This window comes from Sciurus vulgaris (assembly GCF_902686455.1).
Source record: "Sciurus vulgaris genome assembly, chromosome: 2".
Lineage (NCBI taxonomy): Eukaryota > Metazoa > Chordata > Mammalia > Rodentia > Sciuridae > Sciurus > Sciurus vulgaris.
Genome location: NC_136462.1, coordinates 64,987,045 through 65,015,044, shown reverse-complemented (window position 1 = coordinate 65,015,044; position 28,000 = coordinate 64,987,045). Strand labels below are relative to the sequence as shown.

Here is a 28,000-nt window from a genome sequence, read left to right as displayed (position 1 = left end):
AACTTGCAAATTGGTAGGGGCTGAAGCAGGGGGAGGGAGGAGAGTTTGGTACCAGAATAAGTTCCAGGAAAAGAAATTATAATACAACTTGTGTTTTTTGTTAACTTTCCCCAATAACCTCTATGCCTTGATATAGAGTAATCAAGGCCTAGAAACAGCATTGATTGAAAAAATATACACAATAGAGATTGTGTAGATTTCTCCCAAAGAGAAAGGGATTCTAAAAAGTCCAGGAGAGTGTATCAGAAATATAAAGTGAGCTAGGCTAATACCTCCTTGGAGATAAGATTGTAAATGGAGTAGAGCATTTTAAAAATACAGAGTGGCGTTGTATAACAAAGGTGTGTACAGGGCAGGGACGTTATTTCTAAAATAAACCTCTGAGAATTTGATGTCTCACAGGGATATTTTTTCCTACAGGGCTTCACATGACCTTATTTTTCACAAAAGGAAAAGTTCCTTAGAAATCCACTGAGGTGGAAAAATTTGAGAAATTACTAGTATCTTTTGTATGATGCAGCTCATATTTGAAATAATGGTTAATTATAACAAGTAGGATACAGAATATAGCTAACTATATAAAACTTATTTAGTAATAAGGACATTTACACATTTTATGCCAACATCAATCACATTAGAAGATAGACTCTTATGTTTCCATTTTAAAATATCCAACATAAGATGGTTTTCAATGTCCCTCATAAATATATAACACTATGAGGACTAGGGATATAGCTCAGTAGTAGAATGCTTCCCTAGCACACTTGTGGCCCTGGGTTTGATCCTTCGTACCACAAACAAACAAACCTGTGTGCAACCACTATTGAAACAAATCATCAGTGAGAAAAAATAGGAAGAGGGAAAGCAACTCAATATTACAAATTGATTGCTTTCTGTGGGTTGGTTTTATATAAAATCCAGGCACTTGGTTTTAATTGACTACCCTTTTATTTCTATTACCAATTTATGATGTTTCTTATCAACTTCTTAGAAAACTTTGTCCCAATTGGTCCTAAGCCAACATTTCAGTTTCTCCCCTTTTCCCATCAAATTATCTTTACTTTTAAACTTCTCTTGTCCATTTCTGTGACTAGCACTCCAAGTCCTTCCTACACCTTATTCCATTTATGTTCAATTGTTACCTAATCATGTCCATCCTTCCTTTTATATTTCTCTGCTTTTTTTTTCTATTTTCATTTCTATGACCATCATCCTACTCTGAGGTCTCATCACTTCAACCCTAGATTACAACTGTTTCTTTCCTTTTTTATTTTTTTAAATACTAAGCATTAAACCCAGGGACACTTGACTACTGAACTACAACCCCAGCCCTTTTTATGAAAGAGAGTTTCAGTAAATTGTTTAGGGCCTCACTACATTGCTGAAGCTGGCCTCAGGAATTACAGGCATGCACCACCAAGCCTGGCTACAACCATTTCATTTTGTCTAACCTTTTTGCTTTGAGTTTTTCCTAATTCTTCAGCCAATTCACACATTTCTGATTAGTTCTTCTAAAATATTACTCTACTCATGAGTTAATGAAGTCTGGAATCTGAAATACCTGCCTTTATTCAGTTTTGTGGTCTTAGGAAACTACTTTGACTATGCTCAAATATTCTGAAAACTAACATTGATGTCTGTAAAGTAGTGAGAGAATGAATGGATTGGGATAAATCACTTCTGTACCAAGTAAACACTTGGAATTGCCAGTTCACATTTCCCTCAGTATAAAAACAATAGCAAATGATTACTAAACTGAAGGAGGAAGACAAACTAATGGAACACTTGATGAAGGCATGATTATCAACTTAAGGTAATTTCCTAGAGGGTTCATTGCCTTCTCCAGGTTACCATTCCAACTCACAAACTTTGTCACTGTTGACTGTGATTACCAACAGGCTGAACTAACTCCAGATCGGTTCTGCCCCTCTGGTGAAAGCTGTGGTGACATTCTATAACAACCTTTGTTACAACTGGTTTTCTGGAAATCTCACTGTCAATCTTTATTCTAAGTGTTCCAAAAGTTAACCTTTTCCCTAGTGTACATTATTATGTAGGGGCTCCTCTATGCTGCCAGGAAATTTCAGACTGAACTTTTAAATGAAACAAAAAGCCTTAGGGCACAACTGGGCACCCATTTACTTCTTTAAGAATGGTATGTTTGTTTTAAATTGGTGCTCCATTGCTAAAGTTCAAGAGGGACCTTTTAAAAAAATCAGTGTTTAAAAGATCCGATTTCCTTGCACCTTTGGTCAAGAGTTCATAGTTATTTCCTCTGTTAGAGCACTAACTTACCTTAGCAATGGCAAAGACATTTAAAACTAAGGATTCCTTTTCTTCCATCAATAACCCTTCCTCCAAAATATATTTGCATTTACATCCAAGAGCTTCCATTCCCTATTTACTCAGCATGGACAATTTCAAATGTAAATAATGAATGCTGAACTCCATAACTCCCTTCCAATACTCCTTATTCCTGCTTCTACTTCCTTCAAACAGTACTTCCTTGAATTTTGGTACATTTCTCTTGTTTGTGCTATCACAGGACAGTCTCCTTACCACCACCCCACTCTGCCTTGCCACCACTACAGCACTTACCAACACTGGATTACAGTAGTTGCATGAATTTGCTTTCTCCCTGCTTAGTCAAGGAGCTCCTGGGAGACAAGGGGCCATGTTTTATTCACCTTTGAATTTCAAAATGATGTACAATATTTAACATATACAAGGTGTTTCACAAATTGATTTGCTAAATTGAATTGAACTGACAAATTGTGATTCAGGCCATGTTAGTTATTACCTAAGGCCAGGTCCACAAACAGAGGACAGAAGTGAAATGAAATAATTATTCAGGTCACTGAGGAAAAAATATGTGCTAATTTGGGCAAAGTGAGTGCGCAAAATTTTGCCTAACTGAACTAATCCATCATTTCATTGCAATGCATAGCTTTGTTAATGGAAAATTTGACCTTTAGGGGACATCTTATTCTGCCTTGTGCTTTGTGTTATGACTGAGTCATCTGTTTCCTATTGATACTAAGTATACCCTATATCTCTATACGCTCAAAGACAAAAATTACATTGTAATCCCTGTCAATTATTTCATTGGGTGTGTCTTTGGTTCTAAGCTGGGTCTGGGTCTGCTGAGGGTGGTGTGTTGAAGGCTCTGTGAAATCCATGCCTGGACCATTAAAAGACCACATCCCACTAATATGATGAGTCACTGACATCTTCTTTATAAACCAGAGTCAGTAGGTTGCACAAATAAATTCAACTTCTAGCACATAGTTTCTCCAAAAGAAGTCTATATGATCCTCTAGATAAAAAGCACAACAGGCCTTTAGAAACTTACCCTTTGGGATGAAGATAAATCCTTATGTGATTTTAAGGACTATTAGAGGAAGAAAATATTGTTGCTTTTTAACAAAGACCAACAACTTGAATTTTTATAGTATACATATTTGTGGACATCTTTCCTTTTCTGGCTCATTTGTACTTGGTCTAAGCAAGAAAAAGCAAAGGTGTTTAATTAAACATCAAAGTGGCAGATTAAAAATCTAAATACTTTTAATCCTTTGTCACTCTGTGACTGTAATTAATTTCCTTCTGTGCACGTATCTTAAAATATGGGATCCAGGCACAGCGATGCACATCTGTAATTCCAGTGGCTTGGGAGGTTGAGGTAGGAGGATCAAGAGTTCAAAGCCAGTCTCAGCAAAAGTGAGGCACTAAGCAACTCAATGAGACCCTGTCTCTAAATGAAAATACAAAATAGTGCTGGGGATGAGGCTCAGTGGTCAAATGCCCCTAAGTTCAATTGCCAGTAGCCAAAAGGAAGAAAAAAAAAAAAAAGATATGGGGCAGAATTTTGTTTCATGAGAAAGCACAATACTCACTTGGCATTTGTAAATTTAAAGCAACTATTTAGTTGTAAGCAACTTATTTAGTTGTAAATAATTGAAAAAAGTTATATTGGAGGCTCTCTGCTCCTCCCCATTCTCAACTTGTGCTGTGCCAGCCATGTCCTTGAGACACGATGGTGAAGGTCGAAATGAATTGATTTGGCCCTATTGGGCACCTGGTCATTGGGCTGCTTTCAACTCTGGCAAAGTGGATATTGCCATCAATGACCCCTTCATTGACTTGAACTATATGGTTTAGTATGGAATCTATTATGATTCCACCCATGGTAAATTCAATAGCACAGTCAAGGCTGAGAATGGGAAGCCTGTCAACAATGAAAAGTCCATCTCTATCTTCCAGGAGTGAGATCCCACCATCATCAAATGGGGCGATGCTGGTGCTGAGTATGTTGTGGGGTCCACTGGTGTCTTCATTACCATGGAGAAAGCTGGAACTCATTTGAAGGGTGGTGCCAAAAGGGTCATCATCTCTGTCCCTTCTGTTGATGCTCCCATGTTTGTGATGGGTGTGAACCATGAGAAGTATGACAACTCCCTGAAGACTACTGTCAATGCCTCCTGTGTCACCAACTTCTTAGCCCCCTGGCCAAGGTCATCCATGACAACTTTGGCATTGTAGAAGGACTCATGACCACAGTCCATGCCATCACTGCTATTCAGAAGATTGAGGATGGCCCCTCTGGGAAACTGTGTCATGATGGCCCTGGGGCTGCCCAGAATATCATCCCTGCATCCACTGCAGCTGCCAAGGCTGTGGGCAAGGTCATCCCTGAACTGAATGGAAAGCTCACTGGCATGGCTTTCCATGTGCCCACACCCAACATGTCAGTTGTGGATCTGAACTGTCACCTGGAGAAAGCTACCAAATATGATGACATCAAGAAGGTGGTGAAGCAGGCATCAGTGGACCCCCTCAAGGGCATCCTGGGCTACACAGAGGACCAGGTTGTCTCCTGCAACTTTAACAGTGATACCCACTCTTCCACCTTTGATGCTGGGGCCGGCATTGCCCTCAACAATCACTTTGTCAAGCTGATTTCTTGGTATAACAATGAATTTGGCCACAGCAACAGGGTGGTGAACCTTATAGTCCACATGGCCTCCAAGAAGTTAGAGCACTTGGACCACCTGCCCCAGCAAGAACACAGAGGAAGAGAGAGTCCCTCAACTGCTAGGGAATCCCCACCACTAACTCAGTCCCTCAACACACTGAGAATCTGCTCTCCTCCTAATTTCCATCCCAGACCCCCTGAAGAAGAGGAGGGACTTAGGGAGCCCTACTGTCACATATCATCAATAAAGTTCACTGCACCCAAAAAATATTAGATACGTAATTGTATTAAAAATTAACTCTGAAACAACATTGCTCTATGTAAATTTATGATTACACAAATGGTATGCCTTTACGCCATGTACAAACAGAGAAACAACATGTATCCCATTTGTTTACAATAAAAAAAAAAAATTAACTCTGTCATACAGAGACTTTTACTTTTTAAATGCTTGAAAGGGGGATTTTAAAAAAAACTGGTAGCAAACAAAATACTTAATGAAAATTTACAATCCAACACAGGCTACACTATATTGGATAGAACAGAGGAGTAAGAAAGAACCTGGGAATCAGAAAAATCCAGTTTCTCAGTCATGAACTGTGTGATATTGGGAAAGTCACTGAACCTTCTAAATCTTTCTTTGTTCATTTTCAAAATAGAATTAACAATTCTACCTTATCTAATTCCTGGGGTTTTCTTGAAAAGATCATGAGGTAACATGAGGTACTTTTGAGGCAATAGATTACTACACTACATAAAGGCATCACCATTACTATTTTAGCCCACGGACATTGATGGTGATGATGGTAGGTAATGGTCTTTTGTTTGCCAAAAGAGGCATCACTTAATGCTCAGTGTTAGTAAATATAATTATCATAGTTTCAAATTCATTTTTATTCAGATTTAGCCACATGCAAGGCTGCAATGTTCATTATGATAACATTAGTTCAAAATAAATATATGAAGAAACACATAAACTACACAGCTGTTCCAGGAAAGACTACGGTTCACATTCCTTAAAATTAAAGAGTCCCTCTCTTCAGACTTCCTCCTCACTCTTGTTGGACAAACTTGCTATCAAACATCAATCATATTTTATTAAGTTGATTGTGAAAAGGGTGAACCAGACAGATTTTTCAGCCATAGGCTCCATGGATCTGTTCGCTACAGATGCAAGTTTAGCATCTCCTGTTCATACTTCTTTTTAAAAATAAGAAAGAGAGTGGGAAAATAGGGCAAAATAAAGAGAGTAGTACACAATCTCAATGAAATGTGGATAAAATGTAAATACCAGAACATCTAGCAAAGGGGAAAAGGAAAAAACATAAAACCTGCATTAAGCATGTAGCTATTGATACTTTGGTCAGGGAGTAACCTAGACATAATGCACTAAATCCACTATGTTTTAGGAAATGGGAAAGCACCTAGAGAATACTAGAATTCTTCCTAAAGACCAGACTTCCTAAATAAAGAAGCTAACTTTTCCTTTTCAGAAGTGCTACATATAAGATGCAGCTTTAGCTTCAAGCCATATCCCTTAGTGCAGATTCTGTTGTACCACAGGAGATAATTTTACTTTTCTACATATCATTAGTTAATTGTTTTCTATAAGACTTTCTCCAACAATATTATGAGTTGGCTAGAAAAAGGTAGAGGCATCACTGTAGTTTCCTGGGTTTTGTAAAATTATAATTCTTCAATAAAGGCATTTATGAAGAGCATTAGCTAAGCTGGAAACCTCCCAAATGTTCCTATTATTGAGCAAGAGCAAGACCTCCAAATTACTTTGTTCTTTAAAAATAGGTGCCAAAAGGAGCTCTTCATTCCCATCAATTTTAAATTCCATCTATTTTTGCATTTGAAGAAATAATGAGATTAGATTATCCATACAGTATACGCCCCAACCCAAACTAGTGTCCAAAGTAAAACTCCTTTGTGAGAGGTTGTGGGGTCATGTATAGGGATAAAAAGTGTTTCAGACTCAAATAAGTTTGGGAAACACTGAATTAAACTAGGTTAAACATACTTCTCCTGAATTTTTTCAGAGTTACATTATGATATCATGTATATGACACTCAGAAATTGTTTACAAAATTTATACAACCGTGAAACTCTTCTAGTAAAAATCTGGAAGAGATGCAGTAAAAAAATGCTGGTCAACAATATGGCAAAAATATGTCAGATTTGTTATGACCTTCTAACACAGTTGTGCATTGTTTAATGACTAGTATAAATTCTGAGAAATGCATTATTATATGATTTCATTATTGTTTGAACTTCATGGAATTTACTTGCAGAAACAAACACAGGTACATCACTAGGCCATGTAATCTTATGAACCACTATTAGAGATGCAGTTCTATGCAGCTTGTGACTATAGTTGTCCTTGTGTGGTTTATTCCACTTATGCTAATCTATGTGGCCACAGAAAACCTATTGCCTTGCCAGATTTTATTTAGGAGTACTTAAAGATTGCTTTGAGGAAAGAGAAAAACAAATTTAATCACTGCCAATGATTCCAAAGATTTTTTCCCCAAGTGACAGCAAACTTAGGAAATGGTTTCAGCTGCCTTTCCCACAAAGTCACATTATATTCACCTTATTTTCATCAAGGGTAACAGGAACAATTATGGAATTACAAGGCCATGTAATGAAACACAAAATATTGATGCACCATCATTTCTATCTGTTCTAGGGTGACTGGATTCACAATTTAAATGAGGGACACACCGTAGCATGTAAGATACATTTTAAAAGTAATGTCTTCATATCTAATACATCTGTATCTAGCTTCTAGCAACTCATATTTAAACTCTGTTTTCTATCTTTCTGTCTCTGACATTTATTTCCCCAGTTTCCAAGATGGCTGAGAAATGATATAGCTCATGACAACAGTTAGATGATTATTTCTGTTTCTATAGGAACTCAAATCATATATCAACATAAAAATGTTATTCTAATCAGAATACTAATGGTGAATTTTGCTGTTTTTCTTTTTAACATTTTTTTTCTTTTCTTTTTATTAAGGCAGTGGGAAGGATGCACATGTTATCTCTTAGTGGGAAGCTCCTCTTTTCTGAGCCAAAATAGAGCCTCCCACAATACTACGGTAGCTACAGAGCGTGCTCAGCGGCTGTGGCAGCTCAACCATGCAATTTTATAGCAGGCAGCAAACAAGGCAGAGAATTCAGGGTTAAAAACTCAAGTGAAGTTTTGTCTTCTACAGTAATGAAAGCTGACTAAAAGAGTAAATCAAATGGATCTCCTAACAAAATGAAAACAGCTGTTTGGCCTGGCTTGGTCTCTGATTTAGGTTAAGTAATTATTGCTCTAGTGTGGTTCAAGGTTGTTCTATATTAGTGAAATAAGATATCACATGAAAATCATCCAACATTTTAATTTACTGTAGCATCAGAAATTCCACTGTATAAAAAATTCCAGAAACGTAATCTTCTAAAAACTTTACCTATAAACCTTTACAAATACCAATTGATTAAATGTTCCAAGACATAATTACACAATACCTAATTTCATTACGGTAATAACCCTTAGTATCTATTCTAAGAAACTATTTTAACTTTAAAACACAAAGTTTTTCAAATTTTACTGAAGTGATATATCCCAATTCAAATAACTCTTAAGACTTTTTTGTGTGGAGACACTTTTATGAAGGGCAACCAACAAGTATTACTTCTTGAGCCCCTAAAGAAACCTATTTTTGTAGTGCAAATTATTTTTTAACTAAACCTTGGTGTACCAGTAATGATTAAGAAGGAAAACAATTACAATGATAGAAACAAAGCAAAAGAATATTCTTGAGAAAGAGATTTCTGTGTTTAATACTATTTAGAGTAAATGACTAAGTTACTTCAAATTCCTTTTTTTATTTGTGAATGCTTGCTTTCCATTCCTCTGTCACCATCATTTGTGCCATTTCTCCCTTACTGAAGCACTATATTTCTGCTTTAGCTTGTCTGTAATTAAAAAAAAAAAAAGATAAAATCAACAATGGGTTGGTGATAGGTTTTTGAAAAAATTATACCCTGGTAATTATTTTTAAATTATAAAAAAATCTAAAATGTTATCTGATTGAAGACATTAAATTCCTAAGGAATTTAATGGAAGTCTTGGTCAGTTTTTCTGGTTATTAATTTTTAAGTCAACCTCCATTCCATTACTGAATGGATGCTTAAATGTATCGATAATAACAACAGTAAAAGATGTTCTAACACTAATACAAATTTTAATTATAGGACTATTTCTTCAATGGTAACATCTGTAGACTATTTTACCTCACTTGGTTACATTCAGCTTAGTTTGTAATGAGAGGGAAAGGAAGAGGGAGGGGGAGAAAGAGATATTACATCAGAAAATTAACATTTTGAAGAAAATTACTTGGGTGGTTTAAAGCACAGGGAACAGTCTTAGATGCTCTTCTTATAATTATTATTGCTGGACACAAAACATGACATTTACCTTTCCAGTGGGATACAGTTTTGCAGCTTTTCTAAGTTTAAATAGTGTTTCTCACTAGTCCTTGCCAATTATTCTGAGTAGTGCTTGCCAGCACATCAGAATAACAGAAACAATAGAGTTATATGTGTTATTTCTCCAAACTGTTGATGCATTATGATCTTTCTTTGGAGTCAATATTTTTTAAATAAGAGAATATGTCATATTTGGGCTTTCCATTCAGAAATTGTCCTGCAGAACTAGATCAACAGTGTACAGTTTACTTAAGGATTAGAGAGGAACTCAGTAAAAAGCAATACATACTGGAACATTTAGTTTTTACTTTCAAAGAGCTAACATAAAATCTAATAAGTAAGATCTTCAAAAATGATAGGGTATTTGAAGCCAGTCTATATTCTGAGATGTCTCTAATTCAATGTGGGCAATAGAAGAATGGTTCTACCACTTAGCAGAGTGAGTGTTTTCCTTTCAAGAAACACAAAGCCCACAGTTGTTACTGCTTAAGTTCTTTGTAAATAGGCAAATGTCATTAACTCACACATATAAAGAAGGCTGGGCATCGTTGAAGACACTTAAACAGTGCCTCTTTAATTGCAAAGCCAAACTCTACTATGTTCTCTGTAGTAATGTTTCCACCAGTATTGTCAGAGCAGTAATTATAGATAGATTCCTTATACTGAAAGCAAAATTTGCCTCTCTGAAAACAGTTTACCTTACTGCAATGCTTCTTTTGAGTCCCTGATTTCTCTCTAGCTCTCCGTTACTCCTGATAATTCCTCCTTCTGAGTATTCACCCTTTGAATAATCTTAGTTGCCATATCTTCATGAATTCCATCTTGGGAACAAAGTTTTCTGAATCTACAACGAAAATGTCTTGTCCCATATATGTGAACTTTCTATTTTTTCTGAATTTATTCTCCTAAAATATTATGTACCCAACTATTTTCCTTCCCTCTTCTTGACAGAATTCCAGGGATTAAAAAAATAAAATTGAACTAGTAGAATCTAAGAATCAATCATTTTTTTTTCTTTTTTGGTTCAGCGGATTGTTTCTGACCTTGTGCTCAGCTTCAGAAAGGGCATACTTGGAGAAGGACAAAACAGATATCCTTGTGACTGCTATGACTGAGGGTCTCCTCAGTCACTCGTTGGTACACTCATTGGTAAGTCCTGTAACCAATGAAACCATAAGTTGATCAGGTTGAACATAGGTTGAGATCACAGATTTTCTGACATTGGTCAAGGTTCTCTAAACTGTAGCAATTTAATTGGCATTAGGTAAAAACTGACCCTCAGTTTAACATGGATACCTAGAGATTGGGAATCTCTTCCAACTTGGTTTTGAAGAATTTATTCAACAAAGGAGCACAATCCACCCCAAAGGGCATATTTCTACTCCTTGGTTTCCTCAATGATTTACCTTAGTTCTAAAAATGAGCAGGAAATGGAAACTTCCAAAGATTGGCTTTCTTTAAGCCTCTCCATTGCCTTCTTGCCCATTTTTCTTAAAACCCAAATAAGAGCCACTTTCCAACAACCCACAGCTTTCAAGGCAGCAAACCTTTCTGTACACACTTATTAAGGAATGGCATGACACTTTATATAGAGACAAGAAGACAAGATGAGATCAGATAGATGGAATACACAGACTATCCTGAAGAATATGTGTACGTGAAAGCTGAACAGTGTTTATTATAATCACGTAGTTTACACCATGCAGTCAACCATTTAAAAGCATATTTTCCAAACATTTTTCTTTTATTCCTCTGTTTAAAAAATTCTTTCTTGGCTCCAAGTAACCAAGTAACTCCTTAGTTCAAATTTTTTTGTTAAATCTATTTTAATGTTAGGTTTTTAAAATTCAGAATATAAAATAACATTGTCATACCAACTTCTATCAAACTTCAATAGAAGATTTGACAAAGCTCTGTAGGCATCTATTCTGCATTAATTTGTAGATTATCTTATATCACATGTACTGGTATAGTTTTTGGATCTGGAATGTCCTCCAAATGCTCATGTGTTAAATGCTTGGTCCCCAGCCAGTGGCATTGGAAGGTGATGAAACCTTTAGAAGGTGGGACCTAGTAGAAAAAAGTTTTGGGGGACAAGTTCAATCCCCATTTAAGGGGGGGATTGGAACCCTAGCCTCTTTCTTTTTTTGTTTATAGCTCCCCATGCAGTGAGTAGCTTTGCTCCATTATATACTCCCTGCCATAATGTATAGTCCACCACAGGCCCAAAGCACCACTGCCAATTGACCATAGACTGAAACCTCTGAAACCCCGAGCCAAAACAAACCTCGCCTCCTTATAAGTTCATTTTCTTGGTATTTTGTCACAGTAACAGAAACCTAACATAGATATTTTTAACTTGATAGTGGAAGGAATGTGAAAGTGTTTCATCTTTCATATCCTGTAAATAGTGGTAGCTATATCAAAACTTTACTAAAGTAAATTCAGTTATAAATTTAATCTACTGAATCTTTTGTAGTAAAGTGTTCACTACTACTCTCAAATCATATGATCCTTGAATTAGGATTCTTTTCCAAACCCATTTTATTCACTATATGAGAATATTAAGGCCCTAAAAGATACAGGAATTCACCCAGGGTCATACAATTGATCAGGAGGTAAGTCCAGACTGGCTCTCCAGACAATAGTGGTAAAACAATCACATTTTAAAAGAGATTTTACCTCACATAATATCCAGAAACAAAGATGTGCTCCTTAAAGAATTCCCAATTCCTAAAATGAAATATTTCAGTCCTCTTCTATTAAGCACTTCCTCAGCTGTGCCAAGTTCAGTCATAAGGGTTTGCTCATTCCCATTCAACATTGCTGTTACTATTAGTGCAGGTCATTAAACAACTCTCCATTTCCCCTGCCTTCAGCCTTTGGAAATCACTATTCAACTTTCTGTTTCTGTGAATTCTACTAATTTAGATATCTCATATAAGTAGACTCATAAAGTATTTGCCTTTTTGTGACTGGGTTGTTTCACTTAGCATAGTACCCTCAAGATTAATCTATGTTTATAGCACATTAGAGGACTTTCTTCCTCTTTAAGGTGGTGTATGTATGTACATACTACCTTTATAAAAAAAATCCATTCACCTATTGATGGAAATTTGAGTTGCTTCCCATTGTTTTTACCATACAGTTATCTGCATTTTGTATTTGAAGAAATTAAAGTACTACAGAAAATATGTCTAGGGTGGGAGGGAGGCAAGAATGGAGGAAGGAAGGACTGTATAGAGGGAAAAAAGAGGTGAGAGGGATGGGGGGGGAAGGAAAAAAATAACAGAATGAATCAAACACCATTACCCTATGTAAATGTATGATTACACAAATGGTATGCCTCTACTTCATGTACAAACAGAGAAACAAGTTGTACCCTATTTGTTTACAATAAAAAAATAAATTAAAAAAGAAAATATGTCTAAATCACAAATACTATTTTAATGTGACAAGATACTTAAAACATTGTAAGTTTCTAGATAAGTGGTTAGACCATAATTTAAAATAAATCTATTCATTATTTTAAAATAAGAAACAAAAAAAAAGAAAAAAAAAAGAAATGGGGGAATAGATTGGCAAAACTCTTCCAGTAATTATAATTTGGTTATGATTATTACAAAATTATAACTGGCAAAGGATACATGTGGGTTATTATACTATTTAGCAGTGGGTCATTCTAATCAATACTAAACAGGTAAAGAAGAAAGCAAAGTCTTCTGACTTTTTAAAAAATTATTAAAAAAGAAATCACATGAAGTTTACCAACTCAACCATTTTTAAGTATACTGCTAAGCAGTGTTGAGTATATTCACATTGTTGTGCAATAAATGGATCTACAGAACTCTTTTATCTTCCTTAATTGAAACTCTATACCCATTAAATGACAATTCTCCATTTTCCCCATGCTGAGCCTTTGGCAATCACCTTTCTACTTTGTTTCTATGAATTTTACTACTTAGGTACCTCATATAAGTGGAATCATACAGTGTTTGTCTTTTTGTGACAGGCTTAATTCACTTAGTATGTCCTCAAGCTTTAACCATATTGTAATATACAATGGGATTTTCTTCCTTTTTCAGGTTGACTAGCATTCCATTGTATGCATGCACCAAATTTAAAAACTATTTTAGTTATACGTGACAGAAGAATGTATTGTGGCAGAATATACATATATAAAGTATAACTTATTATATTAGGTTCCCACTATTGTGGTCCTACATGATGTGGAGTTACCCTGTCATGCATATACCACATTTTGAAAAATCCATTTATCTGCTGATGGACATTTGAGTTATTTCCATCTCAAAGTCTTCATCTAATATAATATTTTCAAAGGAAAATGAACTATAAGATTCTCAGAGAAAAATTCAACTAAGTAGTCAGGTACAGTGGCACACACCTATAATTTCAGTGACTCAGGAAGGTGAGACAAGAGGATTGCAAGCTCAAGGCCAGCCTTAGCAACTTACTGAGACCCTACACAACTTAGCCAGGCCATGTTTAAAAAAAAAAAAAAAAAAAAAAAAAAAGGGCTGCAAATATAGCTCTGTGGTAATAGATTCAATCCCCAATACCAAAAAAAATTAAATCAAATTTAAAAAAGAAAGAAAGAAAAATTCAATTAATTAGCAAGGAGAAAGAATGGATGTATAATAACTGGAACAAAGTCTATCCACCAGTTCTTCTCAATGTGATATCTAACACTCCAGGGTCTACAACAAATTGTGCACACCCAATGAAATTGGACAGTGGGTTCATATGAAATTAAATTTATCATTTATCTATTTTTGTTTTCCACCTCCCCCACTTTGGTACTTTTTTGATGGAAATATTCAGAGATACTGATGAAAATAAGTGTATTTTAATTCCTTAGTCTAGAGATATGCTATAAAAAAAAAAGTGATCTGAGAAGGTACTTTGAATGGGTGAGGATTGCCAAATTTTTCAAATGATAAAAAATATTTTGCAGGGCATGGTTGCACATGCCTATAATCCCAGCAGCTCAGGAGGCTGAGGCAGGAGGATCACAAGTTCAAAGCCAGCCTCACCAAAAGTGAGACACTAAGAAAATCAGGGAGAACTTGTCTCTAAATAAAATATAACATAGTCTAGGGATGTGGCTCAGTGGTTGAGTATCCCTGAGTTCAAACCCCAGTACCAAAAAAAAAAAAAAAAAAAAAAAGAAACACAAAAAACCACATACACACACACACACTAATAAAAATTGCACTTAAATATCAAATGTGTAAAAGGAACTAGTGCTACAGATATTTTATGATTTATCTTGGTGACAGATTTGGTAAATTATTTGATTTCTAAGAAACTGGGTGCTTGTGTTCCATTTAGCAACCTTGAAAATATCTCTGAATTGCACTATAATACCCTGAGGTGGTGGGTAATAATTATTTTACTGTTTAAGATAATGAACCTACTCCAGAAGATGAAACTCTTCAGATGATTGTAGTCCATCTGTCTGATCCAACAGGGATAAAGTCCACCCAAAATCACTTGCATTTCTAGGGTACTGAGAAGCCAACTCCCTCTTATCTGGAGTCACTTCTACATTTCATATTTTGCTTCTTGTTCACCTTCTCAGTTCCTACTCCCACTACAAGGGACCACTGATCCCTTGGGCTCATTAAATTTCTGGTCTAAATTATGTGGAATGATTAATGGTGGTGGGCCTGGTACATGTTGAGGTCAGTGTGCTGAGCATCCTGTATGTCATCAACAAATACACCCGTGTGCATCCCCTGGCTCACTTTCATCCTCCAGAGTCATAATTTATTCATCCCAGAGTACACTCAACCATCTGCTATTTATTTTGTTTTCTTTAAACATTATTTCCCTCATTTTGCTAAGCCAGGGCACAGGTGAAAAGTGGTAAGAAGCAAAGGGAAGTTGCTGTTGTTGGACACAGGAGGGGTGAGTTGAGTTCCCCATGAGGAAGAGCATTCAGCGCCACAGAAAGGGCCTAACTGTATTGTTGAATACTTAAATCCCTGCCTAATAGGAGCATTTGGGCCAGGCCCAATCATAACTAGCTAAGGCTAGACCCCTGGGGTGAGGAGTGTAAAGCTGGGGAATTTAAGCATCCTTAATAGTAGCCCTGTAATAAACTGATGCTCTGAATCTTTGCTAGAGTCTGCACAAGACTGGGCTATAAATTTTACATTTGGCTAAGTGACTCATAAAGAAACACCCACCTGATTTCAGACATGCATTTTTGGCAGTCAGGCACTAGCTAAATTAGCTATGGTTCTATTTTTAGCTGCTTTCTTTCTCTGCCTAAAATACAATGATTCTATCTGTAAAACACAGTTTTACAATTATGTACGTCCTCAACTACTAATTCCTCGACTGTCTTTTGGACTGGAGGTCATTGCAGTGTGCTTCTTTTGCTGATACCCAAAACATTGGAATAAATTTCATTTTTATTTTTATTTTTTAATCTATAATAAGGAGGCTCTGGCTCTGAAAACTTTTTCTTGGGTGTTCATAGTAGTTTATTGAAATGTATTTGAGCTTATTTGTGCTCTAACAATCCCTGTTATTACAGAGTGATAAAAATATAAAACCACTTTTTCTGCAGGAAGAGTTGAAGTGTCTCTTGTCTGGGGAGATTGAGTGTTGATTTGAGGAACTTAGGTCAAGCTGGTATTTGACCTTTGGCAGGAGGCTGCCCTGGGTCTCATATTCTCAACAAATGGGGCCCAAGACAATAATGTGCTTTATAGCCCAGAACCTGATCAGTGTGTTTCTCCAAGGAAGACCTCAAGCTGAAAAGCCAACATGCCTGACAACCACCGTCAAGGTACCAAGGGCATAAGTACTAGACATTGGAAAACAAATGGAAAAGCACACACAGTTACATCTGGAATCCTAATGGGCCGCCAATGGTTCCCAGCTAAAGGAAGAATTACCCATGTTATTTTATCATCCCTTGCGCTAACTTTGCTGTTTATGTACAGCAATAAATGATTTTTTAAAAACATATTTGGGTCATTATGTCATATACCACCAGCAAGTAAGGTTGTTTTATTGTGCTTGGAGTCAAAATACATTGCCATACCCAGATGTACGGGAAGTTTAAAATCTCTTGTCCTTCTGTATTCATTCCTCTTGGACAAATGAGTTAAGTTTTTAAAAGGGAAACTGAGAATTTTTATGGCTTCTACTCCCACCTCACCAGTAAAATTTGCACCAGTATTTTTCTACCCAGCAAAGGTGCTTGGCCAATGATAACACTAAATACTAATGCAGAAAACCAAATAGCTTCCAACCAACAGGAAATGCCAGAGATTTTTTTTTTTTTTTGAACACTTTTAGTAACTTGAATTCTTCTGCCAAGGCCGTGCTATAATCAAAAATTAACTACACCTCAAGACTATGAAGTGAAATCCAGAGGAGAAAGCCAATTCTTCCTCTACAATGATAGGTGGATTTGCACCTTCTTTCTGCATTCTGTGGGCAGTTTTAAAACTTACCTGCTCTTTAACTATGTTACCATACATACCCAAATTTATCAACAATATTAATCATTTTCTGAGTTTAAAAAAATTCCAGAATGACCAATCTTTTATAAGGTATTGTTTTACATGCTGTTTCATCAATAGATCTGATTGGTTCCTTTTCCTACCCATTACCTACACTTTCCGAAAATTTGAAGCAAAATTCATCCAAATTTATAAATGTTCTTCCATTCTATTATTAATAAGGGGAACTTTTTTTTACGTGAATAAAGTCAAGGACTTGTGCAGCAAGGGGGAGGAAAAGTTGAGAAAAGCAGATGTTCAGATTAGATCATGACTGACCTACCTACCCAGAGAATTGGTCCTTGTGTAAGTGTTTGGTTTCTGAAGCAGAGGATGCTGGCTTTCCTGTTTATTTAGCTTGCCCTGTCACTGGTTTTACAGGTGGCCTGGAAAGAAGATTTAGAAAATGTTTTCTCTCTCCATCAATGAACATCAAATTATTTTACAGTGTGCCCTGGTATATGCATCATGACAGGTTGTAAGCCAAAGACAATTTCAAATAAAAGAGAGATGGTGGTTGTGGAGAGGAGTGAAGGTAAGGAACTGTTTCAAAGTTCTTGATGAAACAATGTTATTTTTAAAATTTCACATCTTTTAGTAAGAGACAAGTCACTTTGCTTTTTAGCTTGGTAAACATTCTCTTCCCGGTCTTCGTTTTTTGGCATTCTCTAAGTTTTGGTAACTTTTGCATTGTAGCAGACTTCAAAATTTTCATAAGATCCCCTTAAGTATGTAATACAGAATTCCCAGGAACTATTACCATGATCTTATGTTTGCTACTAATGATCAGTCATTCAATAAAGCAGTTAACTTGATTCTGAGTTTCACTAGAATCTCCTACACAAGGAAAGTCTAAACTCACCAGGGTTGCTTCCACTTGCAAGAAGTCAAGGGTTTGATAATTTATCAGTCAAGGCTAAAGTTCCATATCTCTCTCTCTCTCTCTCTCTCTCTCTCTCTCTCTCTCTCTCTCTCTCTCTCTCTCTCTCTCTCTCTCTCTCTCTTCACTTTTTTCATGCTATTTATGCTATCTACTTTCACCCTCTATCCTATTGCTTAACGATTTTTTTCACCACTGCAGTGATGATTTTGGCAATTTCCTTTTTCTTGGTTATGTTCTTACTCTTTCTTGCCTGAAATGTAATATCTCTTGCTGAATTTCATCAGTATCTGATTTTTGACATATTTCACATTTCAGGAGCATTTGAAAGTCTCTGGCTCATACCTCTACATTCCCTCAGCCCATAAGTCTTCACAGATCAACAATGTCAAGTCATGTCCCTCCTCCAAAATGTTGCCAGGAATCATCTCCCAAACTAACCCCATATGGATCTGCTCAACTGAAAAAATTCAACAATTCCATTTGTACACTGCCAGGAGAAAATGTTTAGGAAAATGTTTCTGTATTCTCCAGATTTTTAAAAAATAACTGTTCTCCTTCTGTTTTTTGGTCTTTTGTTTGAATAATATTTTTGTCATTGTTTAAACTTAAAGCTCCTTGTGTATATATAATGACATTATTCTGAAATACTCTAATGTTTCCTAAATCCTCAGGTCAGTGTGCATCATATTATATGGAGAAACATCAAGAAATATGGCTGCCTGACTAAAGTCTGAAATTGCTTTCTGCCTATCTTGCTTTTTTGATCTTGGACAGCTAAGTAAATGACCATTAATTGTCCTTTGTTTTCATCAAGGCATCTTAGTCACAAGTATGGAACTAAGAGCGTCTGAGGTGATATACATTATACTGATCTCCCATTTGTCAATATGAAAAGGAATATTAGGGTTGGCAAGATTATAACATCTGAAACTTGTCCTTTTTTCTTCAGCATTTCTCTCAGCATTTGTGAGAGTCCTCTCTTCTTTCCTAACTCAGGTATTTTGTGCCTTGATTATTTCTAACTCCCCTGCTCCAACCATAAAAACAGCAAAATATGATATTACTTACACATTTAGTGAAATTAATTTTCTCATATACATTTGCTCTATTGAGAGTTTTCTATTTTAATCTTCATTTCCTGTTATGGAATAGAAGTCTATTTCCTGAGAGAGGAATTTAAGGGATATTCAGAAAGTGAGAAAAATGTTATTGAGAGCAGCAAAAGGGACAGAGAAAAGAGATTTTTGGGGGGCCTTAAAATCATGTAACATTTAATTCTGATTTTTCAGAACATACAATGAATTTGCTTTAGTTGTTTGGGGTACTTATCTTAGTAACATACTAACAACATCTTCCTTCCTATTTTCCTTAATTCAAAGATATCTGCACCCCAAAATTCATAGAAACAGGACTCCTATGCCTCCAACCCTAGCCTGGATCTCTTAGCATCATTGTCATTCACTGACTACATTACCCTCACCATGGACAAAGGGTATGCCCTTCCCTGGGCCTCTCTTTGCTTCTTCTAGAATATAATTCACAATTAAATGACCTAAAGTTTAGTTACTTCCAATATCCCAAACAATTGAATCACATTACTTTGGAGAGGGAATAGTAGCTAAATAAGAATTAAGTGAGAAAGATAGTGAGTGGTGGGAACCACCACCAGCCAAAGCACATTGTAAGGTGGCATTATTAAAAATATGGTTACTAGCAGATAGGATTCTACCTCTTTGAGTCATTGACAATATGTCCCAACAGAAACATTCATAAACACAATCACTCTCCATCTTATATGTGCTATGTTTAATTGAGATATAAATGACATGCAATAGATTGCAGATATTTAAATTTTTCTGACATTCATATGTATTTGTGAAATTATCACAATTCAACTTACTAATGAACATGTTCATCACCACCAGCAGGGTCCTCATCCCTCTTTGTTAACCTTCCCTCTCCCCAAGCAATTACTCATCTGCTTTTTTTGTCACTGTAAGTTAGTTTTTTATTTTCTTGAGTTTTACACCTGTATGTATAATCACATAATATATACCTTTTCATTTGGCTTCTCTCAGCATAATTATTTTGAGATTCATCCATGTTAAGTGTGCCACTATTATATTTACTTTAAACACTGAGTTTTCATCTATTGTATGGATGTGCCCATTGGAGAGACTTTAATGAGCCTCTACCATGTGACAGGTACTGTGTTAGAAAGAATCTTATCTGGTGAAACAGATAATTTGATTATGATAAAGATTAATTTATGCCATAGGGAAAGTAATCACAGGTTTGCAAACTCACCAAATACTATGTAAATCAGGCGTGGGGTTCAGTAATGCCTCCTGAAGAAACTAATGCTTGAGGTGGTACTTGGTGGATGAGAAGAAAGTAGTGGCTGAGGTCAAAGAGATATAAGGAATTCTTAATTTTGGACATGGTATGGGGCAGATGAAACCAGTGAGAAGGACCTTTATGATAGGTAAAAAGCTTAAATTATCTCTTGAGATGTATTGAAGCATCTAAATAGCAATGGAATGACATTATTAAATTTGCTTTTTACTATGTAGAATGAAAATGAAGAGGACAAGAAAAAAGATAGACCAACAAAGAGGCCATCAAAGTAGCCCATGTGAGAGAGGATAGTGGATTAAGCTCAGATGGTGAAAGTGGAGAACTCAGGAAATGGATAGACCAGAAAGAAAGTGTTACCAGCAGAGAAAACTGAGAACTCTAAGTACTCAGTGATTGATTAAATGTATGGGTGAGATACAGGAAAGACTCAAGAAGGTTCTTAAATTTAAGGTTTGAACAACTATGTAAATAGAAAACAGATATAAAAGAAAGGACTGAGAAAGATAAATTCATTCTAACATTTTGATTTCAAGGTTCTGTGGGCATTCAGAAAAAGAGGTTCAGAAATTAGATGAATGTAAATTAAGATTTAGACTATATAGAAGTTTAGGGAGATAGCCTTTTCCTCATATTCATAGGTTTGCAGGAAGAAGAAGTTAAAGAATGAAAAAGAGTAGAAAGGATTAAAATATAGCTATTAGAAATACTGTTTCTGTGGGAGGAAAACTAGCTTATGCACTTGTACATATTTTTGCTCCATAGTTTGCAGATTCTTGAAGTAGGATGGAAAGGGGTGCCTTAAACTTTCCAACAGAGAAGAGGCTCAGAACAAATTTATTATTTGCATATTTGCAAATCAAGTATATGGTCAAGGTGGGTCTATAATAAGCTGTCTCTGTGAAATCAATTTATGTGAATTATGAAAATGCTTCAATAATTAGTTTGGATTTATCTAACACACATAGATGTGATCTATTTCTGTTGAGTAGGAACAACAATTGATAGTTAAAAAATTTTCTGATATTTTATTAAACATGTAAAAGGAAAAAGTTCTTCCAGTTTCCAATCTAGCAATGTGACTTTGGCAGAATCAATGACAACATAGCTCAAACATATAACTAAGTAAACAGCCACATAAAACACTGTGTCATTTTTGTCATTTTGCATATCATACAGAATTTAGCAAGTGACAAACTGAATAAATTTTGCTTAAATGATTAAAAACCCCAATTTTCTCAATCGCATACCACAAAAACAAGGAAAGCTTTCCTAACCCAAATTAAATCTAAGGACTTTAAATATCATTCCATTTGTAAACTAGATTATCGAGGTAAAGGATTGTAAGGAAGTCAGGGAACTATCAGTGAATCAATCCTCATTTTTTCCCACATCCAGTGGAGAAGTTGAGATTTAAGCAATTTTGCTTGGGAAAGTGTTTCCCAGGTTAACTCCTTTCCTCCATGATCTCTCCCCCATAGTACATTAAGGGGTAACCTTTACTTGCCATAGAAAAACAGACATGTGAATTTGATACTCTCTGCTTGTTGATATGTTTTCAAAGCTGGCGGGCAAACAGAGTGCAGAATGTGTAATTTTTTGCTTTAACTGCCACATGGTTAGCTGGAAGTCAAATTTAGAACATAGAGAACTGTCTACTCTGATTTCCAAAAGCAGGAAAAACATTAAGTTATGTTGAGGGGGAAGATTCTTATACTTGATATTATTATACTGTTTCCAAAATATCCTCTAATTTCTTCTAAGTGGAGAATCTTACAAATGAAATAAAACAACAATTTACCATCTCTAAAAGATGTCTAACAATTTGCAAAGAAATGACTTAGACTCACTCATTTTCTAAAATTTCTTTTTCAAAATTGAAAACAACAATGCTGTTTGGAATACAGGTACATTTTATGACTCTTCTTTTTGACTTTATGACTCTTTATAGAACTACTGTTTAGCGATCACTTGATTTAAGAAAATTTAATATGCAAAATCTTTCTAAAGAAAATAAATTGGAGGATATTAGTTATATTAGAAAAGCATTCTTCACTTCACAAGATTCATTAACATACTAATCTCTTCAGTGAACTCTTAAAAAAATCAATTTGTAAACATTTGATTCACATAGCCATCAGAGAAATACAAGTTAAAGCATGTATGGATTTTAAAAAATAAGAATAGGCTAATAAGTGGATGATGACACATAATGGGGGGAGGGAAGGGTTAGTGTTAGGGTTAGAGTTAGGGTTAGGGAGGGGGGCAAGTATGGAGGAAGGAAGCACTGTATAGAGGGAAAAGAGGGGTGGGAGGGGTGGGGGGAAGGGAAAAATAACAGAATGAATCAAACAACATTACTCTATGTAAATTTATGATTACACAAATGGTATGCCTTTACACCATGTACAAACAGAGAAACAATATGTATTCCATTTGTTTACAATAAAAAAAAAAACAGAATAAAAAAAAAAAAAGAATAGGTCCATGCTGCTCAATCATCCTCTCTTCTACATAATTTTCTCCTAACATGCCAAAGTCTACCATCCCTATACCATTAGGTTAGACTTTTTTCCTCCTTTCTTGAATATATTAACTCTTATTTTCCATTTGTTTAACCCAAGGAAATCCAAATATGATGCATTTAGATCTGACAGCATCACTCCATCTTCCAAACACACCACTTGCAATTCATTCATTCACAAAACTGCTAAAGTAACTCAAGTCATCCCAGTTCCTTCTCACATTTAGCCACACTTGTGTTTCTACCTTCTTAATAAGGCTTAAATGAATGCACTTCTCTCCCTCTCCACTTTTCACTTGGTTCAAATGGACTCCACTTTTCCTACACAAATGCACAGCTAACTGTACAGTTGTTCCCTTCTTTAATTCATCCTTCATATCACAACCAGTTACATTTTAAAACTGCAAATCTAAGCAAATCATTTCTGCTTAAATTTTTATAGACCTCCCCAAAATAAGGCCTAACTCCTTAACATGATATAAAAGACTCTCTTATGCCTCTACTTCATGTACAGAGAAACAAGATGTATCCCATTTGTTTACAATAAAAATGAATTTAAAAAAAAAAAAGACTCTTTCTACACCTCCACACATCCACTATGTACTTCTACCAAATAGAGCTACCTGTTGTCCCCCGTGTGCCTCCCTCACTGTCACTTGTGGACCTTTGAATGTGCCATTTGTTCTCCCTAATATGGATCTACAATTCTCTTAAACTCTTTATCAATTGCCTTTGTTTACTTGCCTTTGAAGTCTCATTTCAGGATATTACATCTTCCACAAAGCTGCCCTGAATTTGTTTCTATCCTTTGCAGAGAGAAGACAGAACCCTTCCTGTGTGTTCTGGAAGTTCCCTGTACTCAACATACCATAGCACTTACTATCCTTTATTGTACTTGCATGGTCACTTTACTGCCTCCCCTTCTAAAACTATAAACATCCTGAGATCAGAGACTGTGCTTTGCTTTACATTACATCCCTAGAACCAAAAACAAAGTCTAGAACATAGGAGATCCACTCAGGCAATAAAAGAATGAATAAAAGTATAGAAAGAAACATAAGCCAAGTATTAAAGGCAAATTTTCCCATTTTGTTCTTAATATTATCTTTTAGCTCTTAATGTGTTGGCCTTTCCTTTTCTTATAGCCTTATAGTCTTAGTTTCCCAATATATACAAATGAAAACAAAAATACATTTACTTATCTTTTTTTAAAAGCAAAGATAAGCACATTCTCCTGTACATTAATAGTGGGCTGTTATTTTAAACTAATGGTACACTTGTCTATTGATAGAAATTTCAGGGCAAAGATACTTAAATAACATAAAGGAAATTCTGGAAGCAGATTTTAGAAATAATATCAAACTGGAATTTTTATCTCATTATTTATAGAACCCTCGCTTTGTGTAAAGTGAAGAGTCATTCTTTTTAGTTTATAAATTTGAATTTTTTAAATTATTTTTTTATTTTTTATAGACTGCATTTTGATTTGTTGTACACAAACAGGGTACATCATTTTGTTTCTATGGTTACATGAAAAAGTGTTCAACATCTCTAGTAATTAGAGAAATATAAATTTGAATTTTGATGTGAAGTATTAGGCTCTTCTAAAGTAGAGAACCATCACCAGGCACTCAAAACCGAGACTTTAGGCTTGTGAAAAAAGAAAAAGCAAATTTTGAAACTACACAATGAATAATGTTCTTCTAACTTATCTTGACTTTTAAAATATGATCTCCATTTTTTTCTTGCTTTTAAATTTGTGGCAAAAATCCCCAAACTTAAAGATTGAAGTATTTAATTGCTATTCATTTCCTCTTGGATGAAATGAGAAAAATTGCTCTAGATCAATGTTTCCCAAACATTATTCCAACTGGAAGCCTTTTCTTTTTTCAAAATAAATATCATAAAGATGATCAAAATATGTAGAATATAAAGAATTTTTCTGTAGGGAGATGAAAAAGGAGGCAGTCTTGTCCACACACACTTTGCCCCACAGCATGCTGCTTCTAATGTGCCAGGAAATCCATGGCACATGGGTTTAAAAACCACTTTTCTGTGAGATCTCCAAAGACACCTTTCAAATCTGAAGTTATGTGATTCTAAAATTTCCCAGCATTTCTGACTATGCAGTTAACCTGCAGAAGAAAAGCTAAATCACCTATTCTTTTTACCTGGAGAATATGAAAAGGAAATCTTGAAATACAGGTGTGTTTATAATGACTGCAGTTATGGAGAGATTTCTGTGCATTATTAACATAGAATTGATGGATCCTATAATGTTTCTGTAATTATTTTCTTGAAAATCTATTACTTTTTGTTGTTTAAGGGGATCTGTTAAAGCACAAATAGTTAACTAAGAAGAAAAACTACTGGGGAAAAAATCTTCACTAATATTACCAAACTTGGAAAGTGAAAAGAGTGGATTTCATGGAGAACCACAAAGTCATGACAGGAACTCAGTCTAAAGAAAGCCTGAGACACTCAGAGACTGAAAGCAATGAGCCAAATTCCCCAAAGTCTCAAACAGTTTCCACCCCAGGGTAGCAAAAACAAGAACTCATGTTTGTTTGTTTTGGAGTCTCCTTTTGGGCCTGAAAGGTCAGGCTCTGAACAGTCATGCCATTGTTCAGCATCATTCACCCTGATCGTGGTCCAGCACCTGACTAGGAATTAAGAAACCTGGGTCTTCTATCTGATTCTGCAATCAATTCACCTGGGGTTTTTTTGAAGAATCGTGATTTCTTCACTCCAGACTATCTGAGAAATGATCTTTCCCCCTCTGATGATTGAACAATTAAGGGGATTATGTTGTCTCTTAGTACTTGGAATCAAGCTAAAAATGGTTCTGATACTTTATTCTCATTTTTATATTGTTTTAATTCTTAGGAACAATTGTTATCACCTTTAAGAAATTATTCTCTGCCAGGATCTGTTCTAAATGTTTTATGTAAATTAACATGCTTAATTCACACTAAGACCTTATTAGTAAGGTAAATTATCATATTCGTTTTTCAAAGAAGGCAGTGAAATCACAAAGAATTTGCCCAAGTCACACAGCTAGTAAGCAGCAAAGCCAGAACTCCAATGCAAGCATTCTGGTTCCAAAGTTTTTGTTCTTGAGCACCTTGCAATGCTACCTACCTCTTCATAGGTGCTCTCTGATGTTCCCTCTGATATTTAATGCTGTGAGGGAAAGGAACAGGAAGGCCAGAGTATATACCATCTCTTAACTGCCTATCTCATCAGATTAACTGTTTACTCTCACACAATCACGGACTATGACATATATTGGCCTTACATTTCCCCATTCTTAAAGGAGGATGTGATTGCTCTGTGAGATACAGACAGTTGGGTAGTTGAGTAGGGGAAGAGTTAAGTAGTTTCAAAATGACATTTTTAACTGAATTGGACTACCTCTCCATACATATGTATTTAAAATTAAAAAGAAATAGAAATTTTGTAAATATTACTCCCTACAGTCATTTTAATAATACAACTGTTCAAAACCCAGACTTTCTATTACTGACACTTGGCAGTGGATATCAAAGTGCCAACAAGATAACAGCTTATAAAGTAAAACCTGTTGCAAAGTATTCTCTGATCAAGTTTCCACAATGTAGATGTTCAGCTGATTGCTGAATGTCTATATGTTTGTGATTGTGCTCTGTCATAACTGATTTTTTTCTCCCCCTCTAATTAGGAGTTCTATCAGTAAAATGTACAGGATAGGGGATTTTTAGGTCCCAGTGGAAACAAGAAAATAATTAAAAGTGTAGTAGGTTGCTAACTGCAGCTGCAAATGTTGAACAGTTTCTGCCTAATGTAACCCCGCCACAACCCCATTCCTACTCCCCTATGTTCCTCTGGGTCTGTCTTAAATAGAAGCCAAACAGGACAATGGTATTCAGAACATTTGACCTTACTATAGTTTGTTTTAAGACACTACAGTTCAAAAACCTCCAAGCAACTACTGAGCTGCACTAAACACAAAGAAATCTCTCACACAGTAACTATGAAATGATTTAACTAGTGTCTTTCTTTCAAGATTTCAAAAACTTTTAAAAGTCACAATGAGTCAAAGGGTTTGAGGAGATGCTGAGATTAAGGAAAAACACACTGTTGGGGTTGTATTTACCCAAAATCAATATGGAGCTCAATTCACACAAGATTTAGAAAAGCACACTGCAGGCTAGAGGAAATTCAGCCTGGGTGTTAAATCCAAACCCTTGGAAAATGCAAATAAATCACTTTGTCCAGGACAATGTAGACATGTGTTAAAGTGTACAGTTTGTGCCCTGATACAAATCAAGTGCTGTGAAATCAGAACAAAGTTGAAAATATGGGAACAATAAGAAAAATACAACCCAAAGGGGCAGAGTAGCAAAAGGCAGCCCATGGTCCATTGCTGGAACTTTGCTATGGGGCAAATGCAGGAGGCTGTGGGTCTCACCAAACCCAGATGGTATGCAAAATAAATGAGTAAGTGCTGAGTATTTATCAAGCAGCATGATCATTCCAGAAATTCAGAAAATATGCAACATAACAAGAGCTATTCAAATAACCCTAACCTTGTTTTGAAGTGAGGCAGTTAGAAGTTCGCATTGATTAAAAACTAAAATGCAATCTTGGTGCCTTTGATTTGCTTTGCAAAACAAAAATTAGTTCTCAATATCCATATGTGGTGACAGAAAGCAAAACTTTCTTGAATTTCACACTAAGTAGATGGGGTTTTCAATGTACTGTCCACTCCATGCCAGACTCCACATGATGTTTATCTGGCTTACCAAGAAAAACAGTAAGAATACATTAGGAACACAGAAATATAGGTGTTAAATTCATACCATGAATTCATACCATTCCTTAAGGGAGTTCAGATATATATATTTTTTAGTTTGATCATATCATATTTGGGGGGAAATATTTAAATTGATGTGGAACTTACCACAATTATCTAAAGAATGAAGACTTTTTATATTTTAGGCAGAAAATTGTTCTTTAAAAACTCTTTCCAGATCCATTCACAAAGTTCTTTCATTGTTTATAATGTTTGCATACCTATTTAGGCTCTTTTGAAAAATGACCACTACTTCTATTCCTCCCTCAAAATAATATGTGAAAGAAAGCCAAGGAAAACCTTGAGGAAAAAAGCTGTCTCCTGAGAATCCCAGTGGTTGTGTCATTTTTCATATGCTACCCACCACTCTCCAATGACATATAGGTAGGAAACTACTGTCA

General features: G+C 35.6%; 1 protein-coding gene and 1 pseudogene across 8 annotated transcripts in view; one reads left to right on the top strand and one right to left on the bottom strand.

Annotated features, from left to right (window-relative positions):
- SLC25A21 (solute carrier family 25 member 21) overlaps positions 1-28,000 on the bottom strand; it is a 481,388-nt gene that overhangs the window by 355,713 nt on the left and 97,675 nt on the right. The window lies entirely within an intron of this gene.
- On the top strand, positions 2,453-5,277 carry LOC306649372 (glyceraldehyde-3-phosphate dehydrogenase-like; annotated as a pseudogene). Its single transcript has one exon. The product of its transcript is annotated as a glyceraldehyde-3-phosphate dehydrogenase-like (transcript).